This window comes from Pinus tabuliformis, chromosome 4_1 (genome assembly GCF_031772625.1).
Source record: "Pinus tabuliformis cultivar Carrire ecotype Pingquan chromosome 4_1, CPIR1, whole genome shotgun sequence".
In the NCBI taxonomy this organism is placed as follows: Eukaryota; Viridiplantae; Streptophyta; class Pinopsida; order Pinales; family Pinaceae; genus Pinus; species Pinus tabuliformis.
In genome coordinates, this window is record NC_142303.1 from 91,215,949 (window position 1) to 91,240,649 (window position 24,701).

Consider the following 24,701-nt stretch of genomic DNA (forward strand, 5'->3'; position numbering starts at 1 on the left):
ATCAATGCCATAGAAAGAAACAAGACATGGGATTTAGTTGAACTACCAAAAGGAAAAGAAGTCATTGGAGTTAAATGGGTCTACAAGACCAAGAGTAATGCTGAAGGAAAAATAGAAAGACACAAGGCAAGACTTGTTGTCAAAGGATATAAGCAGCAGCATGGGAGAGACTATGAGGAAACTTTTGCACCGGTTGCTAGAATGGAAACCGTGAGAGCAGTGTTGTCCATAGCAGCAAAAAACAAGTGGAAATTTTACCAAATGGACATGAAGTTAACATTCCTAAATGGAGTGTTAATGGAAGAGGTTTACATTGAACAACCTCTAGGCTATGAAAAGAAAGGCCAAGAGCACAAAGTGTGCAAATTGAAGAAAGCTCTTTATGGGTTGAAGTAAGCACCAAGAGCGTGGTACAGTAGGATAGATTCCTATCTACTGGAAAATGGATTTGAAAAGTGTGAGGGAGAACCCACCCTCTACATCAAAGAAAAGGATGGTAAAATACTAATTGTTGTGTTATATGTTGATGATGTTATTTTCACAAGTAATGATGATTACCTTATTGAAAATTTCAAAGCAGTCATGAAAGAAGAATTTGAAATCACTGACATGGGTTTGTTGAGATACTTCTTAGGAATAGAAGTAGAACAAAATGGAAATGGGATTTTTATCACACAAGAGAAATATTTTAATGAAGTGTTGGAAAGATTTAATATGCAAGAGAGTAAAGCAACAATCACTCCCACAGTGATGGGATTAAAACTCAGCAAAGAAGACAACAACAAGGATTTTGATTCTAGTTTGTACAAGAGCATAGTTGGCAGCCTCATGTATTTGACTGCAACTAGGCCGGATATAATGCATGCTGTTAGTTTAATTTCTAGATTCATGGAGAGGCCAAAAGAAGCACTTTGGCAGGCAGCAAAAAGGATTCTGAGGTATGTTAAAGGTACTAAAAGGTTTGGCATTTTATACTCTGTTTCAGAATGTTCAGATTTAATTGGATACACTGATAGTGATTGGGCTGAAAGTGTAGATGATCGGAAAAGCACATCCGGTTATGTTTTTCACATGGGCTCAGGAGCCATTTCATGGGCTTCTAAAAAACAGCCTATTGTAGCATTGTCTACAGCAGAGGTAGAATATGTGGCAGTCACAGCAGCAGCGTGTCAAGCAATTTGGATGACAATGATGTTAAGGAGTTTATGCGAAGAGCAAGCAAAATGAACTGTGATTTTTTGTGACAATAGCTCAGCGATTACATTATCCAAGAATTCTGTGATTCATAAGAGAATGAAACACATTGACACAAAGTTTCATTACATCAGGGAATTGGTAAACAATGCAGAAATTGTTTTAGAACACTGCAGAACTCAGGATCAGGTTGCAGATATTCTGACTAAACCATTGGGGCAAAAAAGTTTTGAGTTTTGAGGAAATGTCTGGGTATGACTGATAACCCAGCAGTTGAAATTAAAAGGGAGTGTTGAAATGTTACTTTCAACTGCAACATTTTTTTTTTTTGGAAAACCGTCTGAGGATTCCCCGCACTGCCGTTTACGGAATGGCGGTAATTCTCTAGGGGCAGCAATCACACTCATCAGCTGACACGTGCCCTCGGCAGTTTTGCAAAAACAACTATCCCCAACGCGTAAAGTTTGTATGGTTTGATCGTGCGATATTGTCGTGCGATATGGTAGCGGCGGCACATTTTTTTTTTTGTTGTTATCAGGAGGACCTCCAGGCCCAAAAGATCTAATGTGCGTGGGATAACTGTGGGTGTAGTAGCTACTACGATCGGATTGATGACAATCATAGACTTTTGGAAGTGGAACATTTGCTATCATAGAAGATCTAGGGAATGGATCTCTCGAACCAAAGGTGAAGGACAAGAAATTAATTTATCGCCATGTGAAGTAATTAATGGAAATTTACTACGGTTGGTATGTGTAGGTGAAGAATTTATTTTTATTGTTTTTAATTCACGGGAGTCATTTTTTTCTTATGATACAAGTAAAATGTAATACGCGGCAGCGCGAAAGTAAGAAGTGAAAAGAAAAAATTACATACAGCAGTGTTAATTTTTCAGAGGAGACAGAGTGTTTTTTTGTAATGCACAGCAGTGCAGAGGCAGAGGTCTCTAGTGATTGTAGGAAGTTTTACGCAGGCGTCGCACGCTCTAATGTTTGTTTTTGATTTGCAGCTTCCGTGAGAGAATTTTGTAACAGTCAGTTTTATTAATGAATAGAAGTCTTTTGTGTGTGTAAAACTCTGTTCTCTGGAAACAATATTTAGTTTCTCTGTGTCAAAACAGAGCATTATTCTTTGTTTAGTTATTTTTTTTCTAGAATTATCAGAAATTCCCAACATCCAGGAGCAAAGCAGAGCAGAGTGTCACAGTACATCATTGCCTTCTTACCAATTCGATGTCTTTCACTCTTTATCAACTTTTCTTTCTTCTTGCGTCTGCCTTGCTCGTCCTCCTCTACTTCACAACATCATGTACCGACGGTGGCTACGAGGAATGCTACTGGGGTACATGTGGGAGCATTGAATTCCAATATCCTTTTGGGATAATTAACCGCGGCTGTGGCGATCCTAAGTTTCAGCTAAATTGTAGTTTGGATAGCAATCCTTTTCTTTTACTCAATGGAGATGAGTATGTCATCTTGCAGCCGACAACCTTGCAGAGTATCTCATCTTGCAGCATGACAATTGTTAACTACAACCTATGGAAGAGTATGCTGGGGGGTAACTGCAATCCTGTGGGTAACTACTCTCGATTTTGGTGGACTGACTCTCAATTTCGTATAGAACATGGATACACCAATCTCACACTTTGGGGGCAATGCAATGAAAGTATTAAAGGGCATAAGCGTCATTTATGTGGCGCTGATTGGTACGTCATTCCCAATCCAGAATCTGGGAGACGATTCTGCCAAAGCGACATTCAACTGCTAGTTAGTAACAACTTCTCATTCCAACGGAATGAGGATCTGAGAACACGCTTCTCAGCAGGTTTTTAAATAACATGGTATGCCGACATGAAGAGAAACCGAAGCTGTGGTGCTTGTAAGATCAGCGGTGGGAGTTGTGGTTATAACATTTCAGAACCAGCTAAAACATTTCTTTGCTATTGTCCTGATGGCACCTCGCATCCAAAGATATGCCCCATCAATACTATTGGTAGTTTTCCTGAACCCCTTCTCTCAATTCGATGACGATAACCAATGCTTAAATTATCACCATCTATAAAAAATGTTTTAAATGTTCCCTCCATTCTGCACTCTTGAACCCATGGACATATATGCATGTTTTTCCCTATATTGTCAAGTATTCCTCCCCTTTGCAAAAATTATGGATCGTTGCTTTAACTCATCATAGTTGTTATGGCCGCGTTGCAGGTCATAAAAATAAGCTCGCCATTATAATAGGTAGCTATGGTTTCTTGCCATTGAAAATAATTTTGAACTTGTATCTTGTAATTTCCACTGTTCTCACCCAGGTAAATCACATCACATTCATATCCATCTCTGTATTACACTGTAGGTTGCATCATTGGAGGAGTTGCGCTAACAACAATAGCAGTGTTGTTCTTAATGTTTTATGCCAAGAACAGAACACCTACTCCTGGTACCTCTACTTCGGTGAGCTTAAGTCGATTGCAGATTCCTCAAATATTCGGGAATTTGACAGACATGGCGCCGTCAAAAAATTGACCACGCCCATGTCCGTCGGATTCCCGAATATTCGGCAAATCTGCAATCGACTTAAGGATGGCCCCTCTACTTCAAGGGTGGAGAAATTCGTAAAGGAAAATGCTTATGAAATTCCAACCAGATATTCACACTCTCACCTCAAGAAGATCACAAACAACTTTGCAGAAAAGTTGTGAGAAGGAGGGTTTGGTAAATCACATCACATTCATATCCATCTCTGTATTACATTGCAGGTTGCATCATTGGAGGAGTTGCGCTGACAACAATAGCAATGTTGTTCTTAATTTTTTATGCCAAGAATAAAACACCTACTCCTGGTACCTCTACTTCGGTGAGCTTAAGTTGATTGCAGATTCCTCGAATATTCGGGAATTTGACGGACATGGCGCCGTCAAAAAATTGACCACGCCCATGTCCATCGGATTCGTCGGATTCCCGAATATTCAGCAAATCTGCAATCAACTTAAGGATGGCCCCTCTACTTCAAGGGTGGAGAAATTTGTAAAGGAAAATGCTTATGAAATGCCAACCAGATATCCACACTCTCACCTCAAGAAGATCACAAACAACTTTGCAGAGAAGTTGGGAGAAGGAGGGTTTAGTGTGGTGTATAAAGGAATGCTTCGGAACGACGCTCTAGTGGCTGTTAAGCTTCTTGATCGGCACAGGCATACCGAGACCCAATTCATGAACGAGGTTGCTACCATTGGACAGGTCCATCACATCAATCTGGTTCGTCTGTTGGGGTACTGTTTTGAAAACCCTATAAGCACACTCGTATATGAATACATGCCTAATGGATCTCTGGATAAATTTTTATTTGCCCGGAAAGAGGAGAGGCAAGTGTTAAGGTGGGAACAATTGTATTCGATTGCTTTGGGTGTGGCCCATGGAATTGCATATTTACACCATGATTGCGAAAAGCGCATCATACACTTCGACATCAAACCTCACAATATATTGCTGGACACCCACTTCACCCCTAAAATCGCTGATTTTGATCTCACAAAACTTTGTGGAAAGGGAGACGATCATATTTCTATAACAGGAACGAGAGGGACGCCCGGATATGTTGCGCCGGAGTTGTGCCATAGTGATGCCAGTCCTGTTACAGATAAATCAGATGTTTATAGTTTCGGAATGTTGTTGCTAGAGATTTTTGGGGGCAGAAAGAATATTGATGTGCAAGTTAGCCGGTCCAGTCAATTATACTTTCCTGAATTGGCTTTCAAGATGATTGAGAGTGCTGAGTTGGGGATGAGGTTGAGAGGAGGAGAAATGGAATGTGGAGATGAGGAGAATGTGAGAAGACTCGTAAAAGTTGGATTGTGGTGCATTCAATATAACTCTGCAGATCGTCCTTGCATGATGTGGGTTGTGCACATGTTAGAAGGAAATGGAGATGACGTCGTCAATCCTCCGCCACCCTTCAATTCCTCGACCACACCTGAAAATGTTGTACTGCCATCCACGGTAAATTGTTCTTCAATTGAGATTACTTTATAGATTTATATCTTTGATTGTCTTTACTTATATTATAAAAAACTTATAATATTTTTAAAAAGTATATTTTAAATTATTTTTTTAATATAAAAGATAATATGATTTATATTATAAATTTAATTATTTTATTTATATTCATTAATTAAATTAAATTTTAAAATCTTTAACTGAATTTGTTTTTATTCTAAATATCTAATTAATCATTGCATTACGAAATAAACTTCATTTTAAAAAAGGGCGGCTGCACGTGGCAGCATGTTCTTCCCAATTAGACGGTTTGAAATTGAAAATTTTGTGTAAATAACATTTGATTGGAACAAGTGGATGAATTTGCAATGCACTCCAAGAACTATTCAAGAGAATCATTTATTGCATAGACCCGAGGTGGAAGCAAGCAGAAAGAAAAGGCATTTCTTATTATTAAAATGGCCAAGTTCAAGGTAAACTCTCAATCGAGAGATTTTTAAAATTGCAACCCAGAGTTTTCCCACGTTAAATATTCTCCAGGTAAACTCTAGGTTAAGAGTAAGCCAAAACCTTGCAAAATTAAAGAGTTAGATGGTAATCATTTACCTCTTAATCTAGTTTCTAATTATATAATATTTCTCCATTCCAATTAAGGATTGGTATTAATTATATAATATTTCTCCATTCCAATTAAGGATTCGTATTTAGTAATTGGATTGGTATTTATTACTAGCTATATTCTAAACTACGTCATTGTAGATTTTGATAGTTCTAAAAATTGTCTCAAACAAAAATTCAATTACTTCAAAATTGAAACTCCAAGTCATTTAAAAAATCACCAATAGCTTACTCTTCGTGTCCTCTTGACTTATTGATGATCATATTAAAAAGAAAATTGATGGGCCATTGAATGTGTTGAAAAATCACTACTTTTTTGTCTTACACTATTTCATTAAATTATAAAGAATAGTGATTGAATATGAAAATTTCTCAATAATGGTCCATGCACTAGTGAAATATGTGTATATTGTGATAATAAAGCAAGACAATTATCTACAAATGTTGTTTTTACTACAAAGCAAAATTCTCAAAGACAATATGAGTTTATAGCTATTGAAATTGAAAAAACTTAAAAGTTCACAATTTTCTACATCAAAAACAAGCTAAAAGTGTTTCCAATTTATTTTTTCATGTGTAGATTCTAAATGCATATATTTTTTGAAAAAATATTTATTTTTATTTTTATTTTTATTGGACACATATCAAATTTCTAAAAAACATAGGTTTTTATTTCTTCTATAACATTTGATTGGTTGACCTATTTTGAAAATGTAAAAGAACCTGCACTAATATATATATATGAAGACCAACCCATTAATATTAATGTGTGTGTGTGTGTTTTAAGACCCTCATAATGGGGCTTAAGCTTGACCTCGTCATTTCAGGGCTTAACTGGATTTCTTAATTTTATAAAAATATAAAATCAACATTAAAAATTATGTAAAATAGGATTGCCCAAGAATCGTCTATTATCTATAATCATACAAAATTTGTTTCATAAAAATCGATCATTTACATACAAAACTCGGGCGTGATGTGAATATATGAGGAAAAATATGTTAGACACCTAATCCTTGGGTTATGATTTGGGTTAGTGCGTATTATGGTAAATAGTTCTTAAAGTCCAAGAAGACCCAAAAACTGAATCAACAATTTCATTATGTATTTATGTGTACATTATGTACATCATTCTTTGAGATCATCATTTTTTTTTTCTACATAAAACTATTTCTATTAAAAGAGTAAAGGTAAATTTACATCATGACCGAAGTCAAGAGCTCTGCTCCAGTAGGAGGCATAACTATCCAAAAAAACATATGTGAAAACTGTCTAATTTTATGACCCACGCAGGGGACCGATCTGAGATACATATGACAGTGCAAAAATCTCCAAAAAACTAAGAAACACCAAAGATCCCAGAAACTATCAGCCTTACAATCATGCCCAGTGGTGAGGGGCACACAACCAGAAGAAGAGGCTTGGGTGGACGAGCTAATCATCAGGGGACTCTTCTATAATACGACACCAACCAATATCTGGCAGATCCTCTGCTTGAGCCGCGTTCTGAGCAGAGGGGCCCGAGTCAACCATCATCGCATCCTGAGCTCTGCATGTCTGTTCATTTGCCGCCTGCCGAGGAGCATTTTCAACATTCAACTGAAAGGAAGAAGAGGGAGTCGGGATTGCCCTCGAACCCCCTGGCTGAGTCCTTGTATCTTCGGCTTGGCTTTCTTCCTGAAAAACCACCGTGAAATAGGCAGTGATCCTGGGTCTGTTCAGTGCGCTATCAAAGGTAAAGATGGCAGAACCAGAGGTTGGGACAAGCTCGGGGTGGGAGCTAGTGGCGCGGGATCTCCCTCGTCTGCTTCGAGTTAAAGGGCGACGCCCCCCTGACAATTCACTGGAAGACGATTCGGTTGGAGCGCGCCTCGGCTGACCTCTACGGCAGCCCATCCTTGGTCTCAGACGAGGCATCTTGAAAATAACAACAGCCGAGGTCCAGGAATGCAGCAATAGCTTTGCCTTCTAACCAAACCGCCCTTGCTAAGCTTGAACCCGTCCTCCTGGTGAGCCAAACCTGGTTCAAAGTAATCCTTCGCTAGGAGGGCCAAGCCAAGCGACAGAGGAACTCGTTTCCCCTCAGGCGACCTGAAGTTCGATGCGAGACCGGAGGCGAGCGAGAAGAGCAGATAAACCAGTGAAGTTGCCACCTCCCCAGGACCTCCCCTGACCTTATCATTCTTTGTCACGCCTCGGGAGGCTCCTCCCATTACCTCTGCATTGATGGAGCTCGCCTTCTGATGCAGGCTGGTGCGTGCGGAGGTGGTATCCATAACTCTGAACCTGATGTGCAAGCCGAACCGTTTGTAATAGAATCCCATAAACTGATCTTTGCGCTCATGCCATGCACCAAATTCCGTATCCCTTTTACACTTCTTGTACTGGTCAGGCAGGTGGCGATCTGCCTCGCCCGAACCCTGTCCCGTCATTTTAATATTCACCGCAAGCACCCGCATCCGGGATATTTGAGATCATCATTAATAATATAGTTAATTTGGTTTCCAATTTTGTTGTCTTACAATGGTATCATAGCGCGGGTTCTAGGAGTATAAAAGCATGGTTTACCTTCTCTGTTTATCTTTTGAAATTTAAGGATATGTCATTTCATGCCATTAAAAGATTATTGAAGGCTAGGACTACACTAGAGCACATGTCTCGGAGTTTCGAATTGCTTACTGACATAACATTGTTGTTGTGAATACTTTGGAGGTAAAAAGATCCCAATTATTTGATGACGAATTGAGAACCAAAACAAGATCCAAAACTGCAGACTCCAAAGAACGACTAGTTTGTAATTCTACCAGTGTGTATACACTATTTGTTTTTATATAAAGAATCATGATTTTAGGCTTGAGAATGTGAAAAACTAGGAAGTCTGTGACTCTCAAGGTAGCAACATCCTGAGTCAGTACAGTGTAGATAACCCATTTTTTTACAAGTGGCATCAAGTACGAGCATAGATCATTTGTTGTTGAAGGTAATGGTAGTCTCACTTGTGATGAGTCTTTGTTAGGTTTTTTGTTTTTGGTAGAAGAATGTAATCAGTCTTGTGCCTTTAGAAGAAAGTTGTTGAAGGTGTGCATTGGAAATTCCTTCAAGTTTATAAGTTTGTATTTCATTATTAAATAGGTAGACTCTTTGTATGTTCTTATTGAATATTATTCATCTTTTGCTTCTCAAATTATGTTGTAAACAAGTGCATTTTCGGTTGAACCTAACACCCGAGATTGACTAAAATGGCTCAAATTAAAAATCTATTTGATATATTAAACAATCTCATTAGTTCCATTGTCGATGAAACTATAAATGTCAATAAAGTAAGTCTTGTTGATATCAAAATCCACTTACATGATGCATTGGAGACAACTAAATTTCTCGAGATTGAGTCTCAAGTACAACGAGACAATCCTAATTCCAAACAGTAGTCAGAGGTTGATGGAGCCATTTCAAAAGAAAAATTCCATGCAAATGTAAAAATTGAACCTCCACTTCCCCAAACATTTGTTAGACCTTGGGAAGAAATTGTACATAACAAAAACAGAACCAACGTGGGATACAGTGAAGATGCTTCTTTTCATGTGCCTAATTTTTCCAAGCCTATCCAATTTTGTAGTGTTGGATTTCCAGATGATCTTGTCCCACAACAAATCGTTAGATGCAAATATTGTGACAGAGTTGGACATGAGAAATCTCATTGTTATGATCTTCAACCCTGTAAACATTGTTGAAAGAAGAATTGTCATTCAAACAAATGTTTCAAACATAAGACTACTGCAAGAGAGAGAATTAATTTTGGATGGATTCCTTCTTGGGATTGATCTAAAGTAACCAATAATATTTACAGGTCATACCACAAGATATGTTCGAGAGTATTAACCAGTCTTGTAGTGAAGCATACTTCATCTTCTCACCTTGTATCTATTGAAAATGTAGCAAGAAAATCTCAATTTGACTTTGCCTTGGTCAAACTAGAGAAAATTCGAATTTCCACATCAACAGACAACTTGGATGATGTTAACTTGTGTGACATGGATTGTGTCACCCAATTTACTTAACAAATTCAAGTTGTAGGAGTTATATTCCAGTTATGTATGTTTGATTGCTAATTTGTAGCAATTTATTTCAGTTAATATCAGTTATTGTCAGTTTAACTAGTTCTAATTGTCAAAAGAACTAGTGGAGGTCAAGTTGTGGGAGTGGAACTTCAACCACACTCAATGATCAACTAGATAACTGATCCATCATCCTAAAATAATTGTTGCATGCAGAGAATTCAAGTCACGCAGGTGAGATGGATATTCCAGGGCAATGTACTATCAGTTGTAACATATTCCAATGTGGACAGGTGGTGCATGCAGTCAGAGGAAGGACCTAAGGCAATTGCGCAATTCCATGGTGGGAAATTCCTAAAAAATAGTGGCAATTTCTGAATGGAACAACGCAAGGAAATAGGAGCTTGAAGGGATTGAGAATTTACTAAGTGTTTACCAGATTCAGTTAGTCAGGTAGAGAGATAGGCTATACAATTCCAAGATGTGCTCAGGCTTGAGCAAGCATATGTATTTCATCTCTATTCTTTGATTAATACAATATAGATAGTAAGCGATTTTGAGAAGTTTCTTTCCCTAGATAAATCTTTGTGCATGTGTGATGTTTCTTTTTGCATGTCTATGATTCTTGTTCTAGATAGTGAATTAACTTCCACAGATCAGTAAAGTAGGTCTTGTGATTTAGTAAATTTCATGAGTAGTATGGAATCTACAAATTAATTTCTACAGTATCTGAAAAGGGGGGAATTGATGGAATTGATATGGTCTACTACATGTTTGAAGATTTTTCAAGCAAGCCTTAGTCAGAGTTGTATTTCTATAGCCTAGAGTCTGAGTTCAAAATCTAGATTCAGAGTTGTAGACAAAGTTATTTTGATTTATGCTCTATGAGAATGAGCATGATTGCATGTTTTTTACATGTTGAGATTTGTGAACGAGCACGTCCCCAAAGTAGGAATTGTTCGAAAGTTGGTTTGTTTGAGGAACTGCTATGATATTTCTAGAGTTGATGGCCATCCTTAAACCATCACTGATTGAGACCTTGAGCTCTCCGAAATTTTTGTATCTTTTTTTCTTTTCTCTTAAAAACCACCATCCTTGGTTTGTGGTCATCCTTTGAAAACCATTTTTGAGAGACATTCAACTCTTGGCTGAGATGCATTTTTTCATTTTTTGCTCTCATTCTTGGACTTTGATACATCCCTTCGGATTAAGTGGGGAATGCTAGACACCTAATCCTCGGGATATGATTTGGGTTACTGTGTATTATGGTAATTAGTTGTTAGAGTCCAAGAAGATCCAAAAACTGAATCAACGATTTCATTATGTATTTATATGTACACTATGTACATATTCATTGAGATCAACATTAATAATACAATTAATTTGGTTTCCAATTTTGTTGTCTTACAAAATAACATACCAATCTTAGAAAAATCCATTTTTTTGAGTTATACCAATTTTTCATAAATAAAAGCTATATATATTCAAAAAGACAATTTGATTTTCTATGTTTCATCTTTTTACACCATGTTCTAAAAATTTATGCAAATACCTCTAATAATTCTTTCTAATGATTTTACCAAAATTTCATTGCATCTAACATGTCATAATTGGATAGTGTTATCCATCACTTCCAGACATCTCTTTATAAAGATAGAAACCATGAAAAAAAGTATGATTGCAATAAAAAAGGTTGATTTTCCTTTGTTCCACTCTTCTCATTCACTACATTAATGCTAATTGATTTTTTTTTTCTTCGCGATTTTCTGACAAGTATATTTATTATTTTAAGTAACATTTATCTCTCTGTTTATAGGAATGATAATGACATTTGGAAACATTGTCTGAAAAAAAAAAAAAATGGACATATCTATGGGCTACAAGGATTTAATAAGCATGTCCATATGCATGAGCTCAAAACTAATTATCATGGAATTGTAACAACTCCTCCATAAAGGATGTTAGAAGGGTCCTTGAAAATCATTTATTTAAATCTAACTTCATTGAAAAGAAGATAAGATGGCATTTCATCATGTCAAACTTACAACCCCCACTTCAAACCCATATTGAAACTAGTACAATCACAATAGTAAATGTGGTCGATATATATTTATCGACATCATTTTCATACGCTGATTGACATATGAAAGGTGGAAAATGGTGTTAATCGATGTATATCAACAACATTTAGTAATGTGATTGTGCTAGTAGATGGTTGACATGTGTGGGACGATTGATATACCATGATTAACTATGGTTCATGTTGGTTGAATATGGTTAAAAATGGTTGATATTGGTTGACCATGGTAGTCGAGGATTGTTAATGGTTATGATGGTTGAGCATGGTTAACTGAGGCTTACCTTGGTCAGCCATTAATGTAACAATTTATTTCTATTACATTAATATTGACGATTGTTACATTGTTACATTCACATTACATTAATGTTGAACATGGCTAACCCTTGACAACCATGGTTGACCATGGTTGATGTTACATTAATGATAATGTCAATGTTACATCAATATTACAATAAAGGTGACATTAATGGTTGAAAAGGGTTGACAAGGTTGATCGAGGTAGACCTTGGTCAATTGAGGTTGAACTTGGTTGAGTATGGTTGACCTTGGTTTACCATGGTTGACCCTAATTAACCATGGTTAACAAAGGATTTAGATGATATATTATGGTGGACTAAACATAACCATGGATGACCATGTTGAACATGTTTAACTTGGCGACCATGTTTGACCATGGTGGTCATGGTTGAGATTGTTTGACCATGGCTGACAATGGTTGAGCTTATTTCACAAAGGTTGAGTACGGTTAACTATGGATGACCATGGGGGAACATTGTTGACCATGTTTTTCAACATTTAACTATAAATAACTATGTTTTACCATGTGGGCTAGAGTTAACCATGGTAGACCATGAAGACAACCTAGCCATGTTTGACCCACGAGGGATTCACTCAATGAACCTCTGACATAGCATGTGTGTTTGTGGCATACTAAATGATACCCTTAATTTGACTACATATTAAAAAATACCTCTAAAAATCACTTTATTTAACCCCCTACCAATACGAACCCAATACACCTTCCCAATTTAAAAGACCCATACTTTCACTAGATATTGTAGTTATCCATTTTTTGATTAACATTTTTTTATACCCATTTATATTTTTTTGTTAACTTTGAGCTCCATTTTTTATACACAAAATATAAAAACCCTTTACCCCTTATTATATGCTCAATATATTATGTCATTTTTTCCTCAATATATATCCCAAATCAACCAAGTAAACCTAGGTCAACCTAGTAAATATGTTAAACCTAGTAAACTTAGTTCATCCTAATAAAACTATGTCAACATGGTAAACATAGGTTAACCTAATAAATCTAGGTCAACCTACCAAACCTAGGTCTACCTAGTAAACCTAGGTCAACCTAATAAACCTAAGTTAACCTAGTAAATCTAACAACCCTAGTCAACCTACTAAACCTAGACAACCTAGGTCAACCTAGAAAACTTAGGTCAACCTAATAAAGGTAGTAAACCTAGTCAACATAAGTAAACATGTAAACACAGTAAGCCTAGTAAACCTAGGTCAACTTGGTAAACCTAGTAAACTTAGGTCAACCTAGTAAACTTAGGTCAACCTATTAAACTTAGTAAACCATGGTTAAGCTAGTAAATGTAAGTCAACCTAGAAAATCTCATAAATCTAGGTAAATATAACAAACAATGGTAAATCTAGTAAACCTATTAAACCTAGTAAACCTATGTCAACGTAGCTCAATTTAAGTCAACCTAGGAAACCATGGTTGAGCTAGTACACTTAGCCCAACCTAGTAAACCTAGGTCAACCTAGTAAATGTAGGTCAAATTATTAAACATAGGTTAACCTAGTAAAATTAGGTCAAGTTGGTAAACCTTGTAAACATAGGTCAATCTATTAAATGTAGTAAACCATGATTAAGATATTAAACCTAGGTCAACCTAGTATGTAGAAATCATGGTGTAGATTTGCAACTGCTCATGAAGTTTTAACCAAAATCACAAGACACAAACCTACTCTATTTCTCTGCGGAAGTTAATTCACAATTTAGAACAAAAATTTTAAACATGCAATAAGAAATAAAACACATGCAACAAGTATTTTTCTCGGGGAAAGAAAACTGCTAAAACCCCAATGTATGCTTGCATTAAACCAAAATAATAGAGATGTATTACAATTTCTTTGCTCAACTGAGCACAACCTGCAAATGCATAACCTATCTCTCTTCTCACTGAAAGGCTCTGACCCAAACTTAGTCAAATTTTGCCTCTAATTGAGCTCATGTTTCCTTGCATTCTTCCTTGATAAATCAAGCCCCTATTATTTAGGAAATTCATCAAATTGATTGCACAAATCCTTTAGGCTGATCATCTGACTACATGCAACACCTGTAGACTCTGGAATAGTCTAGAATTGATGTTACACTGCCTTGTAATCTCCACCTCAACTGGGTAACTCGAATTCTATGCATGCACTAGCTATTTTGGATTGATTGATCATTTAATGGATGATCACTGAGTTTGATTGAAGTCCCACTGCAAAATTAACATTCCACTAGTTCCTCCAAAAGTTGGAACTAGTTTAACTGAAAACAACCTGAGATAACTGACCTTGATTGCTACAAATTAAATCACACATGCTGAACTGAACTCTAACTCCTCAACCTAGAATTTACTGAGTAAGTTTGGTGACACAAGCCATCTCACACAAGTTAACATCATCCAAGTTGTCTTCTAACATGGAAATTCGAATTTTCTCAATTTAATCAAGGCAAAATCAAAGTGAGAATTTCTTGCTGCATTTTTCAACACTCCCTCTCAACAAGAAAATGATTATCAAACCACCCCTATCCTACACCTATAGAACTCGAACTTCCCTCTTGACAAGGCCTTTGTCAAAATGTCATCATCGTGTTCCTCTGTCAAAATGTATTGCAACAACACTACTTGCCTCTGCATAAAGTCTCGTAAATGGTGAAACCATACATCTATATGCTTGGATTGATCATGAAATATGATTCTTAGAGAGCTTAATGCAACTTTGATAATCACAGTAGATCAAAACTGGATCCATCGTCTGACTAAACAATCCAACAAGTATCTTTCTCATCTAGATCATCTCACATGTTGCTTGACTTGCAACCATGTATTCTGCTTCTACCGAGTTGAGTGCCATAGATATTTGCTTCCCGTTGTACTAGGAAACTATTGTGGACCCAATGCTGAAAATTCCACCTGATGTACACTTTTGGTTTGATGGAATCCCCACTCAATTTTCATATGTGAATCCACACAACTTCACTCCCTCTGTCTATATGTGCCATAGTCCAAACTAGGTAGTGCCTCTGAGGTACTGTAGAACATGCTTAGCTTCCCTCCAAAATAATTTGGTTGGCCTGACCATAACTTGGCTCAGTTGGTTGACTACATAGCACATCTCTAGTCATGTGTTCGAAAGATACATAAGTGAACCCACTAGCATGGAAAATTTTAGCGGCTAATATCCACAAGTGGGCTAATTTTCCATGATTTTTCCAAAAAAAAAGATTTGCCAATTTCCATTTTTTATAAAAATGATTCACCCAAATTTTACAACATAAAATTATTTTACCTTAAAAATCACCTACATTATATAAAGAGTATATATAAAATCATTATAAATTTTAATAATTTTACAAATACATCAATAAAGATTTTATAGTTTGCATATTACAAACTAGTGAGATTTGCCAATGTTTTTAAACTTCAAGATAATTTTCCATCCTTCAAATTTTCCCTACCCACTAGCTAACAATAAATGGTAGAATCCACTTCTTCACCTGAAGTGGCATCCTCCTTCCTCTAGTTGGTCGCTAGAGGTGTTTCCATGGTTTTCAAATCACCATGCAAAACCTTTGTAGTATCTCATTTGTATTGTTTCCTTAAGAGACAAACAGTTCCCCATTGCCTTGCCATACTTACAACCTGAGGAAGTAGTGCATGAGACCCATGTCCTTCATTTCAAACTCCCTTGCAAGGTCCTCCTTACAAGATCTGATCAGCTGCTCATCACTAGTTAGAATCAAATCATCAACATATAAGACAATAATGAGCAATTTATACGAAGATATGATAGAGGTTTGAATCTGCTTCACTTTTGGTGAATCCCAAACCGGTGAGATAGTTATCAATCCTTGTGTACCAAGCATGGGGTGCTTTTTGAGACCGTACAATGCTCGCTTGAGTTTTCACACATGAGACTCTCGATCAAAAGTATCAAATCCTTCTAGTTTCTCGATGTACACCTCCTCCTCAATAACTCCATTGAGGAATGTTGTTTTTACATCCATCTGGTGGATCTTCCACCCAATCTGCACAGCTAGTGCAACAATTAATCTGATGGAGGAGTACCTTGCTACAGGAGCAAAGGTTTCCTCATAGTCAATCCCCTCAACTTGAGAGTACCCCTTGGCCACAAATCTGGATTTGTACTTCTCTATGCTTCCATTTGCTTCCTTCTTAACCTTGAAGATCCATCGTGAACCCACAACTAATTTATCTGTTGGTCTTGGGACCACTTCCCAAACACTGTTCTTTACAATGGATTCATATTCCTCCACAATCTCATCAACCCATACAAGTTTCTCCACTGCTTCCTCGAAAGAGGATGGCTCAGTATCTATAAGCTTAGTCATTAGAGCCTTGTAGCCAGTGTACCAATTTGGTGACCTTCTCTTCCTGCGTTAATTTGAAGGAGCACCCACATTATCCCTCGCATCTCGAACAAGTCTCTCAACTTCCTTGGTTCCTTTTCTACCTTCTCTAGATGGTTCTTCTTGAGTGGTTGTCTCCACTCTTTGCTCCTCAATTTGTGGTTGCTCCACATCTTTGTAAGGTTCCTCCTTTGGAGCTAAAAGTTCCTCCTCTAGTGGGATCTGAAGCTCCCTCTCAAAAGAGCACCACATGAATTTTTCCTCGTCAAATTTTACATCCCTTCACACAACTGTCATTCTGATGGATGGAAAGTACACATGGTAATTGTGGGGAGTTTCTGTGTAACCCAAAAATACCCCCAATTTTGTTGTCGACTCTAGCTTCTTCCTTAATTCTTTGGAAACATATAAGTAAACAGAGGCAACAAAAATCCTGAAGTGTGACACATCCAACTTCCTCCTCGAGAAAGCCTCCTCTGGTGTAATCATGGCAACAATCTGATGATGACACTTGTTCTGAAAATAGACTTTTGTGTTGCATGCTTGATCCAGGTGGATGTTGGTGGCCACCCACCTATCCCATTTGGACCCCCACAATTGTCTCTTTCAGTTTTTCAGTTTCCTTAATTATAGCACAGTTTACTATTTTTAGCAGTTTTTCGGGTCCTAAACTTCCCGAGCCGTTTTGAGGCCCTAAACGACGTTTTTTGGGAAATCTACCGCCAACGATTTTTTTGTCTAAAATCGTGTTTTCCTTCATAGTCCTCGGAGAGATATTTCCAATGGGCTATCATGCACGTCAAACGGAGATAATATGACCAATTCGCGACCCCGAGAAGTTGGCTGTCCAACTCACCCCAAACGGGGCCCACAATTTGGCGTTTCATATTCTAGGGTTAGGTTTTGGAATGTTAAGGGTTTTCCATTGTTTCTCAACAATAAATAGGCCTTAGAGCCTCATTGTAACATAGTTCAGAGGCATGTAGCCGCCACATCTCTTCTTAGAGATAAGCTACCATCGCCCTAGTTGGTTTATTTCCATTTCTGTTTGTGAGCATATTATTGTATTTTACAGTAATGAAATGAAGTATTATTTCTGTTTCATATCTGTCTTTATGGTTATCTCTGTATTTTATTGCGTTCCTGTTTAAAACTTGATCAGTGGTATCAGAGCAGTCTGCTTTTTCTCTGTTTTTCTTTGCATGTCCCCAACGAGGTCGGGATATAAGGAGTTAGGGCTTGAACTGGTCGAACCTTTGCAAGACCAGCCTCGCAAATCTCAACGACCTCCCATGGTGGATGAGAAGAAAGACGAGGGGGCAGGAGATCCTATCAAAATCTTGCTCGAAGAAGCACTCGAGCGGCAAAGGAACGCGATGATGGATATCTTTGTGCAGATCCTTTAGCGGCTACCCAGAGGCGACGCATCGGCTTCCAACAGCTACTCTGGAAACGCCACACCGTTTAAGGTACAAGTTAATTTTGAAATCCCCATCTTCGAGGGTCAAATAGATGCAGATGTCGTAGATAAATGGTTAAATCTGCTAGACGGGTATTTTTCTGTTCATGAATTTTCAAGTCGGGAAAAGATTGTTTTCACTCTTCTCAAAGCAGCCCCCCACGTCAAGGACTGGTGGGAAACCTACTGTGAGCAGAAGGATGAAAGTACAGGCTCACTATTTTCAGCTGCACCCACTTGGAATGACTTTTGGGATGCCATCAAGGAGCAGTACTACCCTGTCAAAAGTTATGAGGACAAATACATCAAAAGGACCACACTACAGCAGGGACGAGACCAAGATGTGCCGGAGTTCACAAATATCTTTCATACCCTTCACACACAGTTGGGTATCAAAGATTCTGAGCTGCATCTGGTACTCAAATACCGTGGCTACCTACACAGATACATCTAGGAAGAGATGGAGTTCTTGAACATCTCCTCACTCGGCACAACATACTGATACGCTGTCAAAATCGAGCAAAAGTTCAAACAGAAGAAGCGAGACTTTGGATTTGCAAATCTGAAGCCCAAAGGACAAAGTCAAGGCAGGGTGAGCGAAGACAACCCATCGAAGCCGCAAGAAAATAACAACACCACGAAGCCGAAGAAGGACACAGGAAAGTGGTGTGAGTTCCACAAGAGTCCCACTCATAACACAAGTGAGTGTCGGACCAAGCAGTCGCTGGTGGCCGAATTGAAGGCTACCGAATCAGATGCATGTTCTGACCCTGAACCAGAACCTGACAAGGGGAATGGCAAAGGGAAGTAGATCATTGATGCGGAGCCTAGCGCCACTGTTGCCACCGCCAAGATCCAGAAGAATGAGCCTGAAGACCCAGAGGAGGGGGAGCGCCTTTTCCACTCACAAATGTGGGTGAAGGGTTCACCGCTACAATTCATTGTTGACAGTGGGAGCCAAAAGAACCTCGTTTCAATAGAGGTCGTGAAGCGGTTGGGCCTACCAACTACACCACACCCGCAGCCGTACAATATCGGGTGGCTTCACGAAGGACGAGATCTCAAAGCTCACCAGCAGTGTCGCCTTCTCTACAGCATCAAGCCCTTCACAAACGAGGTATTGTGTGATGTTACACCTCTGGATGTTTGTGATGTACTATTAGGCCAGCCATACTTGTGGAGGCGACATGTTGTGTATGAGTCAAGGCCTCGCGTTGTCATTATTTCTTTGGATAATTCATTATACAGGATACCGGAGGTAGCCCCACCTACCGCCACCTCTTTGATCATTGCCAAGAAAGGCAGCAAGCTCATCTCCCAGACTCAGAAATTCGTTTTCTGTCTGGTTCACTCCCAAAGTAAGGGGAAGATCGTTGCTACATCCATGACCCCCACAAAGCGTTCCTCCACGCAGCAGCAACAACAGAGGGATACAATCAAGACAGAACACAGGAACAACTTCTTCTTACCCATAGGGGTACCACACAAGTTTCAGGTGGGCGACAAAGTTTGGTTACATCTGCAGAGAGAACACCTTACCAGAACCCATCAGAAACTCAGACCACTCCGACATGGTCCTTACACCATTCCCAAGGCTACGGGCAACAATGCTTTGAAGCACAACATTCCTCCATTCCTTCGCTTGCACCGAATGTTCAATGTGGACCACCATCAACCATGCTTCCCACCATTTCTGGACACATCAGAGATTGTAGAACAGCTCACCAGAGACCCAGCTCAGCAGAAGCTTCCTCATCTCAGGGAGGAACTCAACGCAATGGGGACCATTGCTTCCTAAGGGGGGAGGAATGATGCAGGTGGATGTTGGTGGTCATCCACCTATCCCATTTGGACCCCCACAACTGTCTCTTTCAGTTTTTCAGTTTCCTTAATTATAGCACAGTTTACTATTTTTAGCAGTTTTTCGAGTCCTAAACTTCCCGAGCCGTTTTGAGGCCCTAAACGACGTTTTTTGGGAAATATACCGCCAGCGATTTTTTGTCTAAAATCACCTTTTCCATCATAGTCCTTGGAGAGATCTTTCCAACGGGCTATCATGCGCGTCAAACGGAGATAATATGACCAATTCGCGACCCTGGTAAGTTGGCTGTCCAACTCACCCCAAACGGGGCCCACAATTTGTGTTTCATCTTCTAGGGTTAGGTTTTGGAATGTTAAGGGTTTTCCATTGTTTCTCAACAATAAATAGGCCTTTGAGCCCCATTGTAACACAGTTCAGAGGCATGTATCCGCCACATCTCTTCTCAGAGATAAGCTACCATCGCCCTAGCTAGTTTATTTCCATTTCTGTTTGTGAGCATATTATTGTATTTTACAGTAATGAAATGAAGTATTATTTCCGCTCCATATCTGTCTTTATGGTTATCTCTGTATTTTATTGCGTCCTATTTAAGTCCGGATCAATGCCTTAGCCCACAAGTGCAAAGGTATGCCTTGTTCATGCAACATCGGCCTCAATTCTCCCACAATGCTACAATTATTTCTCTCAGCCATCCCATTCTGTTGTCGGTTGTGGGGTGTTGTCAACTCTCATCAAATTCCTTCTTTTGCACAAAATATTTTAAATTCATTCAACACGTACTCACCTCCAATATCGTTGTCGAGAACCTTCACTTTATTGCAGGTTTATTTCTCAACCAGTGCCTTGAATTCTATTAACTTATAGAATGTATCATATTTCTTGCGCATGTAGAAGATCCAACACTTCTGTGAGAAGTCACCAATAAAAATGACAAAATATTTGTGCTTGGCAGTGGAGGCTGTCAAGAAAGGTCCACAAACATCAGAGTGGATCCTTTCAAGGACTGTATGTGCTTTGTTGTATCGATCATGGAATGTGTATTTTTTGTACTTCGCAAAGGTACATCCTTTTAATACATCCTTCCACTCAAGTGCTCCTTTAGGGAGGCCTGTGGTTATATGCTGCATGACCTTCAGGGTGCCATGATTCAAATGACCAAGTCTTATGTGCCAAATTTCACCGACAACGTGGCTCTGTACCTTCTTCGCCTTTGTGATTAATGCAACACAGTATTCGACATCTATCTTATATAGGTTCTTCACACGAACCCTATTCTGCTTCACCTATCCTGTGGCTATGTGTCTCAAGAATGCTTTTCCTTTGTTGAAGATCACATCATAACTACGGTCTTCCAAAACTGCAACAGAGACGAGATTTTTCTTTAACCCCAGAATGCACATGACATCCTTGAGCCTGAGGGGGGAGTCTAACTCCCTCTGAAAGGTGAATGTAGCAATCCCGGTTGCGCTATACCTTCTATCATCCCCCATGTTGATGTGCATCTCCAAATATTTTTCTTCCAGGTCACTGAAAAATCTCTACACCCTGTCATGTGGAACGATGCACCTGAGTCCAAGTACCACACATTCTCCATTGTTGTGTTGGCCATGCATGCATTGTGGGTAAATTCAAGCTTGAACTATAAAGCCAAGGCTTCACCTGTTGCTCCTCCTGAGGTCTTATTGCTTGCCTTCTTGTGTGGACACTTCATGGCATAATGCCCGAATTCATGACAATGGAGGCATTTAATTTTGGAAAAATCTTTCTTTTTCCCCCTTTGAATGGATTCAGGTTAATTTGGATTGAGATTTCTTCCATTTTCCCTTCTTTGCTTTTCTGTCCAAAGAAAAGTTTTCTTCATCCTCTCCCTTGGATGAAGTCCCATCTCTGGTATTCCTCTTAATTTCCTCTTGTACCAAATTAGATCATAAGCGCTCCCAATTTGGTAGTTTCTCCCTCCCATTCACCGAATATTGATACCTATTTCATCTCTCGGGAAGGCACGGAAGGGCTAGGATTACCAAGTCTTCTTCAATAATATTAACACCGACCCTACCAGTTTCATCGCAACATTATGTGAACTTGATCGGATACTGCAGAGTAGTGTCATTCTTTTGCATCTTGATACGTTGAAAGTTTATCCTTGAGCACCACCTTCCTATGGTCACTATTATTCTCAAACAATTTTGTCATTACTTTCCACATTGCGAAAAAAGTTTCTTTTTCGTGGATATTTGAGGCAATATGATCTCGTACTCCCTCCAAGATTATTCTCCTAGCCTTGGCTACATCTTTTTTGCACTGAGCAAGGTTTTGGGCATCAGATGCTTGTGGTTTTGCAACATCTGACTTGAGGTATTCTAGCAATCCATTGTCATCCAATACCACCTCCATGTGATCCTTCCATGAGACAAATTTAGATGTTCTTTCCAAGGCATACTCTAGCCTTAGTCCATTGAAGGTCACGTTCTTAGCTCTGAAGAAATCCCACTACACAACTGACCTTCCACTAGTTCCTCCAAAAGTTGGAACTAGTTTAATTGAAAACAACCTGAGATAACTAACCATGATTCCTACAAATTAGCAATCACACATGTTGAAATAAACTCTAACTCCTCCAACTCGAATTTGCTAAGAAAATTGGGTGACATTCAAGTTGTCTACTGATGTGAAAATTCAAACTTTCTCAATTTAATTAAGACAAAATAAAATTGAGAATTTCTTGTTGCATTTTTTAACATAGTAAACCTAATAGGGAAAGGGAAATAGAGATAGAATGAGTGGAATATAAGCAAGTAGAGAGAGAGAGGAAGGGGAAGAGAGAGTGAGATAGTTGGTGGAGGGGGAGGGTTGGGGAGAGAGATGGAGGAGGAGGGAGACATACCAAGAGAAGGATAGATAAGGAGAGAGAAAAGGAGATAAAGGGAAAAAGAAGAGGGGGTTTAGGGAGTGTGTGTGTGTTAAAGAGAGGGAGTGAGAGGGAGTGTGAGAGAGATGGGGAAAAGAAGAGAGAGGGGGGAATAGGGAAAATCTGAGACATATAAATAGGGAGAGGGGGAGATATAGAAAGGTATTAGGAAAGGGGTAGAGAGAGATTGATATGGGAGGGGGTCGGAGAAAGAGAGAGAAAAAGAAAATCGTAAGCCTCCCTCTCTCTACCCCTTTCCATATTTATTTTTGCCTCTCCTCCTATCCCTCTTTCACTCCAAAATAATGATTTTTATTATTTTTGAACTAATACTTAAATCCAACACTCTACTCAAGATCATTATAAATATTCTAAGCTCATTATAAACATTGTTAGAAGTGAATAACATATGAATTCTAACCCTGTCTGTAATTGAGTTTTAGAGATAATCCATGTAACCATATTGACCTTAACCTTGATGTTAGATTTCTTTTTCTTCTTAATTTTGTCAAGCTAGGCAGTAACTCCTCAAAGCAAAATTGATTTGTATATCTTATTCCTTTAGGTAGATCTTCATTATATACATGAGGGAGAGACTGTTCACTTCATCTCCCGATGACTGTTCATATTACTTATTTATTTATTTACATTATATTCACCCAATCCTGATGATTAGGTGTCAACATTCCCCCCCTTAATCTGAAGGGATGTTGGTGAGTCCAAGCATCATTCTAAATCATTCAAGCTTTTCTCTTCCAAGCGCTTTGGTGAAGATGTCTGCAATTTGCTCATTAGTGGAACAATGATGGAGATGGATTGTTTTGGCCTCAACATGATGTCGAATCAGATGATATTTAGTATTGATGTGCTTCATTAAATCATGGAACTTTGGGTTCTTGGCCAACTTTATTACAGAGGTATCGTCAATCATGAGTGGAGTTGATTGTACTTGTTTTACCTGCAAATCTTCAAGAATTTTCCTGAGCCACACAATTTCTTTTGTTGCTTCAACTATTGCCACGTATTCTGCTTCTGTTGTGGAATCTGCTGGAACTGATTGTTTGCGTGATCTCCAGGAGACAACTCCTGATCCAAGACTCATAGCATATCCTGAAGTAGATACCCCAGTTTCTTTGTCTCCATCGAAGTCTGAATCAGAGTATCCAATCAAGCTGAAGTCGTCCACCTGTGTATACTTGATTCCAAAGTCTTGAGTTCCCTTCAAGTACCTTAGAACTCTTTTTGCAGCAGACCAATGTCCCTCACAAGGCTTTTGCATAAACCTGGAGAGGATTCCAACAACAAACGAAATGTCTGGTCTAGTAGTAGTTAGGTAGTTGAGACTTCCTACAAGCTGTCTATACTTTGTTGCATCCTCAAATTCTTTTCCTTCAATAGATGTGAGCTTTAAGTTTTGCTACATTGGAGTAGTAAGAGGATTGCATTCTGTCATGCCAAACCTGTTCAATAGATCTCCAATGTATTTCTTTTGAGAAAGAAATATGGACTTCGGATGTTGGGTTACTTCAATACCAAGATAGTAATGAACATAGCCCAAATCAGTCATTTCAAAACTTTTCCCCAATTCCTTCTTTATGGATGCAATGTAGCTTTCATTGTTCCCTGTCATTAAAAGATCATCTACATATACCACAAGATATACAACCGTTTTTCCAACTTTCTTGAAAAATAAAGTTGCATCATCAAGATCATAATGTTTGAAATTGAGTTTTTAGAAGATGCTCAGTTAGTTTTTCATACCAGGCTCGCGGTGCTTGTTTGAGGCCATACAAGGACTTCACCAGTTTGCATAATTTATGTTCACGTCCTTTCACAACAAATCCTTCAGGCTGGGACATAAAAACATTCTCTTTTAGATCTCCATTCAAGAAAGCAAT

General features: G+C 38.6%; 1 pseudogene; it reads left to right on the top strand.

Moving 5' to 3' along the window:
• The first annotated feature begins 4,130 nt into the window (after nt 1-4,130).
• LOC149174348 (rust resistance kinase Lr10 pseudogene) lies at nt 4,131-5,225 on the top strand (annotated as a pseudogene).
• The last annotated feature ends 19,476 nt before the right edge of the window (nt 5,226-24,701 follow it).